Source organism: Rhynchophorus ferrugineus, unplaced genomic scaffold, assembly GCF_030347505.1.
Source record: "Rhynchophorus ferrugineus isolate W39M unplaced genomic scaffold, kcgeb_rfMv2 rfM618, whole genome shotgun sequence".
NCBI lineage: Eukaryota > Metazoa > Arthropoda > Insecta > Coleoptera > Curculionidae > Rhynchophorus > Rhynchophorus ferrugineus.
This window is the reverse complement of record NW_027473195.1, coordinates 32501-39795: the sequence shown is the minus strand read 5'-3', so window position 1 is coordinate 39795 and position 7295 is coordinate 32501. Positions and strand designations below refer to the sequence as shown.

The window sequence follows — 7295 nt, the reverse complement described above, 5'->3', positions numbered from 1 at the left end:
GGGTGTTTTGGTACAAACGAAGGGCAAAGGAGCTTCCGGATCATTTAAATTAGCGGCTTCGGCACGTAAAGCAGGAGGTACGACAGCCGCAGGTACGAAGAAAAGAAAAACGGCCACTGCCAAAACCGGACAGAAAAATAAACGAAAACCAGTAGGAGGTGCCGCGACAGCTACGACAGCCGGTGGTAAAAAAGCGTCTGCCAAAAAAACCTCAGAGAAAACGGAAAAAAAGACGACCGCCGCCTCCGCCTCAACTAAGAAAACCACAGCTAAAAGTAAGAAAGGTGAATCTGCAACTTTGGCCGAGAAAAAAGCTTCTGCCAAAAAAGCCGTCGAAAAGAAAACAGGAAAGAAATCTACCGCCGCCACGACTACGTCCGCTTCCAATGCCGCCGCTAATAGTTCATCTTCGAAAGCAGCAAAAAGCAACACGGCCGCAAGATCCCCGAAATCGCCTTCCAAAGCGAAAAAATCTAATAAAGCCGGACCTACGAAAAAGCCCAAGGCGCCTAAACCGAAAAGTGCTAAGACGACGACCTCAACTGTTCGTGTTGCCGCTGGTGAAGGTGCGAAAACTAAAAAACCAGTATCACCAAAGAAAAAGAAATAAAACTATTTCTACTACGTATGACGATATATTAAACAGGCGACACATTTCATCGTCAGATCAAGAAGACACGGAGTTGAAAATTACAAATATCCCGACACTCCTGGACGTGCTACGACTTCCCTAAAAAATACGTTCGTCCAAGACCGTATTTTTTTAATAGAAAAAAAAACGGTTCTTTTCAGAACCACAATATAACTTTATAAAAGAAAGAATATTTATATAATTTATTTATTATCTTATTATTACTTAAATGATTATTTTCTAGATAGAGCCGTAACTAATTAGGGAACCGATCGATCGATACTCTAAAACAGTAATAAAGGAATATTCAGTACAGATCAGATTATTTATAAATTTTCTAGTTAATATTTATTCTTTAATAAGAACGCGTATTCTAACTTCTTCTTTTTTATACGATTTTGTTGGCCCTGAAAAGGACCGATATTAAAGGGCGTATGCAAAACTTTAAACGGTTTGCGTTATCTATTTGGTTTTGCTGTCTGTCTTTTTAGGCAATAATACTGCTTGAATGTTAGGCAAGACGCCGCCCTGGGCAATAGTAACGCCAGATAACAGTTTATTCAATTCCTCGTCGTTTCTGATGGCCAATTGTAAATGCCTAGGGATAATCCTTGTTTTCTTGTTGTCTCTAGCGGCGTTACCCGCCAACTCGAGAACTTCGGCCGCCAGATATTCCATTACGGCAGCTAAGTAAACGGGAGCACCGGCCCCTACGCGTTCGGCATAATTTCCTTTCCTTAGAAGTCGGTGAATACGACCGACAGGAAATTGTAATCCCGCACGATTGGAACGAGACTTCGCCTTTCCCTTCACTTTTCCGCCTTTACCACGTCCGGACATGTTAATCTCGATCGTTGTTAGATACTGCTCACCTTTAAATCAAAAACGGTACTGGAAATTTCTTACAGATCGGCCTGGAATTTTGTCCGCGAGCCAAACTCGTTATATCATACGCGACCAATCAGACTCTAACTCGGGCTATGGGCGGGGCTTAGAAGTGTTCCTTCGAATGTTATAAGTTCTAGAATTAAAGGCATTTTTTTAGTTAAGTACTCTTTGAGGTACGTGAGACGTCGGGATTTTTATTTCGAAATGCCACCGAAGACAAGCGGTAAGGCGGCCAAGAAAGCCGGAAAAGCCCAGAAAAATATCTCTAAGAGCGACAAGAAAAAGAAGCGCAGGAGGAAGGAAAGCTATGCGATTTACATATACAAAGTTTTAAAGCAGGTTCATCCCGATACGGGTATCTCCAGCAAGGCCATGTCGATCATGAATTCTTTCGTGAACGATATATTCGAAAGGATAGCCGCCGAAGCGTCGCGTCTCGCCCATTACAATAAGAGATCAACGATCACGAGCAGAGAAATCCAAACCGCCGTTAGGTTATTGTTACCCGGTGAGTTGGCTAAGCACGCCGTTAGCGAAGGTACCAAAGCAGTCACCAAATATACCAGTTCTAAGTAAATTAATTCACATACCTATGTGTGTTTCAATATACTACTTACCTGCAAAATCGGTTCTTTTCAGAACCACAATTGGATATACATTTTAAAAAATGAAATGTTAAACAGTAGCTGACATTTTATAAAAACAGAATTTTCAGATATATATATATATATTGTAGTTATTGTATTGAATTATATTATATCATTATAATCTGTTATATAGTAAGTATATAGAATAAGTTTTGTAAAAATGGTACGGCCCGAGATTGTTATTTAAAAATAAGGTAAAGTATTTCTGGAGTGACTTCGAAAATATGTGTATTCATTTTTATTACGTTTATGACTATATGATAATTAATTTATTTTTCCTAACTGTGGCTAATTGTGGATTGTGGCTAATTTCTACACGATAAGTATTAATCACGGGAACGTCTCGAAATGAACAAATAGGAACTGTAATTAATCAAGAATTTAGAATGGAACTATCGTCCTAATATAATGAGGATCGTCAAAGAGAAGATACTTTTTTTTTCGTTTACTAGGTTGACCTTGCTTGGGGACAGTGGAACTCAGTGGAAAATCGCTGATGGTGGGTGAGGAGGATAGGCCTGTGGTCAGAATCGATATCTTGGAGTACTTGCAGGTCAGAGGCTTGATTCGAATTTTGATAGATAAAAAAGTCAATTATTGTCGGTCGATTGGAGGAGTAGTGAGTTGGTTCGCTTGGAGCAATAAGCCCAAGTTCCAACTCATCTATTATCCCGGCCGATAGTAATTCTTCCAATAGCTGTGTGGTTGATGGCGTTGAAAATGGCCTGAAAATCTCCTTGGTCATCTGAATATGTTCCGAAGAGTATTTCGCCAATGGAGATCGGGTTCGTGTTCTAGTGGAATCCAGACCAGCCAGACGACTGTTATCTTGAGTTCCCCGTACATGAGTGGGGGGAGGAATTGGTCTTTTGGGTTTGGTTGTTTTTGGAGTAGGTCGGCACTTGCATCCCGAGTAATTTGCGGTGTATGGTTCTCAACAGTTGGTGCATTTCGGCGGGGAATTTCTGTCTTTGGGACTTGACGTAGGCCGGAGTGGCTTTACAGTTGGCCGATGAATGACCGTAGAATTGGCAGTTAAAACGTTGAACGCGCCTGCCGTTGCCGCGCTGGGCTTGGACTTTTACCACCTGATTCATTAGGCGGTCGACCGCGAAGATACGGCGTTCCTCTCGAGGAACCGACCAACATGGATTGGATTGAAACCGAGCTTCATGAGCGCGGTTCGGACTTCGAGTTACCATTACGTCGAGAGAGAAATATAATATATTAGCTGACCCCGCAGACACTCCGTACCCTGTACTCAATGGATAAATAAAGGATTCATTCTATCAAATTCTTCGTTCAAATCACTTTCGAATCATCCTTAGGAACATTCTGATATCGGAAAACCTTATCCGTAGTCGATAAACGATATCTAACGGATGAATTATAGAAAATGGCCAATAAGCGGCAAATATCCGATCGTAAGGGTGCACCATCGTTTCGGCGAATCATTCTTTTGGAATCTTACGTTCTACAAGCAAAACATTTATTCATAGGTATATACCGATAATAACGAACGGGCCGACGTAACAACCTAAAATGTCCTGAAATACGTGAGAACAGTTTTACTCCGATCGCCGTATCGATATGTGACAGTATCCATCCTATGAAGGATCTTTACATTCTACTAGCATAATTTTATGGATCGGAATTTTCCGACTTTTAAAGAACGTGATCGGCAGTCTAGAAACGGCCTGAGGACGTATTAACACGAGAGGTTAAAATTATTGCTTTAGAAGTTCACGTTGTCTAAAGCTAAAGTTTATTCATCGGAACATTCCGATAATAACGAGAACGGGCAGACGTAAAAACGAAAAATTTGCGCAACGTCCGTATAAACGATCTGTTCTAAAACACCCATACATTTCCGATAGCTGGCGAGAGACCCGCGCTTAAATCGTGTGCGCTTCTACGTGGGGCGATACGAGAGACGGATACGACGGGTCGGGTCGACCGGCGCTGTGACACTTTTACCGAGTGGCTTTTGATCAGCGAAGGTGGTATTACATATTATATGTTAATATATAAGATCCGAACCGTATTTTTTTATTTATCTAAATAAAAAGCGTATTTCGTCGTGTTATTATATATTCGTAACGCTCTCGCGATTTTGTATCGTCGTTTCGTTGTTCTTCCTGGTCGGTTTTTTTCGATATATCGGGAAGCGTACGACGACGACGACGGTATCACTGCGAGATCGCGAATTCGGCGGGAACATTCGGCTTCGTTAGAAGAAGATGATCCACGATTCATATGCGATTGGAATTATTATTTTTATGGACGTATCGGTTTTTCATCGGAACGTTCATAAAACAGCAACACATTTTGCGATAGCTCTCTGCTCTCCGAGCGAGAATAAAATAAAAAATCACGAAACGTTTCTCGTACGAGGTTTCCTTGTCGCTTTATATATTTCTATCTAGCGAAGGGTTCGGAGAGAATGTTTTTCGAGGTCTTATAAACGCCGAACGATATTTTGCGGCATCCAATTTTCGACGTAGTCGACGATCGTCGTCGATAATCGAGATAATTGGGTGCCTAGTCGATCGGTTGTGTATAAAAAAAACAAAAGATGTGTCTAAGATGATGATATCGTTTTGTTTTATTAGACAACTAATATTAAAATGTAAGAGCGTGGCGCCTCGGACCGGTTTTTCCGTCGTCTAGGCGCGCTATCATGCACCTCCTTTTTATTAGTCGTCGATATATATTATATATCGTCGTCTTACGCACACGTTTCTTTATAAGTCAAACTTATAAAATAAACTGTGTCTGTATTTGTTTTATCTGCTTCGTGTCGATAAAATAATAAGAACAGTTCCCTGGTTGATCCTGCCAGTAGTCATATGCTTGTCTCAAAGATTAAGCCATGCATGTCTCAGTACATACCGAATTAAGGTGAAACCGCGAAAGGCTCATTAAATCAGTTATGGTTCCTTAGATCGTACCCACAATTACTTGGATAACTGTGGTAATTCTAGAGCTAATACATGCAAACAGAGCTCCGACCAGAGATGGAAGGAGTGCTTTTATTAGATCAAAACCAATCGGTTTCGGGTTCGCGCTCGTCATCGTACAACTTGGTGACTCTGAATAACTTTAAGCTGATCGCACGGTCTCGCACCGGCGACACATCTTTCAAATGTCTGCCTTATCAACTGTCGATGGTAGGTTCTGCGCCTACCATGGTCGTAACGGGTAACGGGGAATCAGGGTTCGATTCCGGAGAGGGAGCCTGAGAAACGGCTACCACATCCAAGGAAGGCAGCAGGCGCGCAAATTACCCACTCCCGGCACGGGGAGGTAGTGACGAAAAATAACGATACGGGACTCATCCGAGGCCCCGTAATCGGAATGAGTACACTCTAAACCCTTTAACGAGGATCAATTGGAGGGCCAGTCTGGTGCCAGCAGCCGCGGTAATTCCAGCTCCAATAGCGTATATTAAAGTTGTTGCGGTTAAAAAGCTCGTAGTCGAATTTGTGTCTCGCGCCGCCGGTTCATCGTTCGCGGTGTTAACTGGCGTGTTTTTCGCGAGACGTCCTGCCGGTGGGCTTAGTCGTGTCGCGTCGCCGTCGCGCGTGCGTTTCGGCGTGCGTGTTGTGCGCGTCGTGGTTACGACGGCCCAACTCAATCCTGCCGCGGTGCTCTTTACTGAGTGTCGAGGTGGGCCGGCACGTTTACTTTGAACAAATTAGAGTGCTCAAAGCAGGCTAAAATTTCGCCTGAATACTGTATGCATGGAATAATGGAATAGGACCTCGGTTCTATTTTGTTGGTTTTCGGAACCCCGAGGTAATGATTAATAGGAACGGATGGGGGCATTCGTATTGCGACGTTAGAGGTGAAATTCTTGGATCGTCGCAAGACGAACAGAAGCGAAAGCATTTGCCAAAAACGCTTTCATTGATCAAGAACGAAAGTTAGAGGTTCGAAGGCGATCAGATACCGCCCTAGTTCTAACCTTAAACGATGCCAGCTAGCGATCCGTCGACGTTCCCTAATATGACTCGACGGGCAGCTTCCGGGAAACCAAAGCTTTTGGGTTCCGGGGGAAGTATGGTTGCAAAGCTGAAACTTAAAGGAATTGACGGAAGGGCACCACCAGGAGTGGAGCCTGCGGCTTAATTTGACTCAACACGGGAAACCTCACCAGGCCCGGACACCGGAAGGATTGACAGATTGAGAGCTCTTTCTTGATTCGGTGGGTGGTGGTGCATGGCCGTTCTTAGTTGGTGGAGCGATTTGTCTGGTTAATTCCGATAACGAACGAGACTCTAGCCTGCTAACTAGGCGCTTTTTGACATCCTAAAGGCCCGCCGGCCGCGTTGCTTTCGGGTTTCGCGGTTCGTGCGCGGTTTTTACTGTCGGCGTACAAACTATTCTTCTTAGAGGGACAGGCGGCTTCTAGCCGCACGAGATTGAGCAATAACAGGTCTGTGATGCCCTTAGATGTTCTGGGCCGCACGCGCGCTACACTGAAGGAATCAGCGTGTCTTCCCTGGCCGAGCGGCCCGGGTAACCCGCTGAACCTCCTTCGTGCTAGGGATTGGGGCTTGCAATTGTTCCCCATGAACGAGGAATTCCCAGTAAGCGCGAGTCATAAGCTCGCGTTGATTACGTCCCTGCCCTTTGTACACACCGCCCGTCGCTACTACCGATTGAATGATTTAGTGAGGTCTTCGGATCGACACGCGATGGCGTTTCGGCGTCGTCGATGTGTAGGAAAAGATGACCAAACTTGATCATTTAGAGGAAGTAAAAGTCGTAACAAGGTTTCCGTAGGTGAACCTGCGGAAGGATCATTACAGTGTGTTGTTATGCCTATATATATATAATAGGTAAACGTACAAGTCTGTAAAAATCATTGTCGAACGTTAAAGAGCCATCTACGAAGTTCGGAAGTTCCGATCGAATTTCGACGTCGTCAACGTAGCTGTTTTCGGGTACCTATAATATATGGTTTTAAAAGATGTACGCCCGAAAGCGGAGATATATACGATGAAGATGTTGTTATATAGGACGACGAGTAATAATCGTCGGCCTACGACGGATTTCGTTATAAATGGACAAATCGAGCGCAAAATAAAACGATTTTGCCAATTATATTTCTAATCGACGTTTCG

At 43.6% G+C, this 7295-nt stretch overlaps 1 non-coding gene across 1 annotated transcript; it reads left to right on the top strand.

The window, feature by feature from the left end:
- Positions 1 to 4988: 4988 nt before the first annotated feature.
- On the top strand, positions 4989 to 6977 carry LOC143206264 (small subunit ribosomal RNA). The gene has a single exon (XR_013008249.1). It is a non-coding gene; the product is annotated as a small subunit ribosomal RNA (ribosomal RNA).
- The last annotated feature ends 318 nt before the right edge of the window (positions 6978 to 7295 follow it).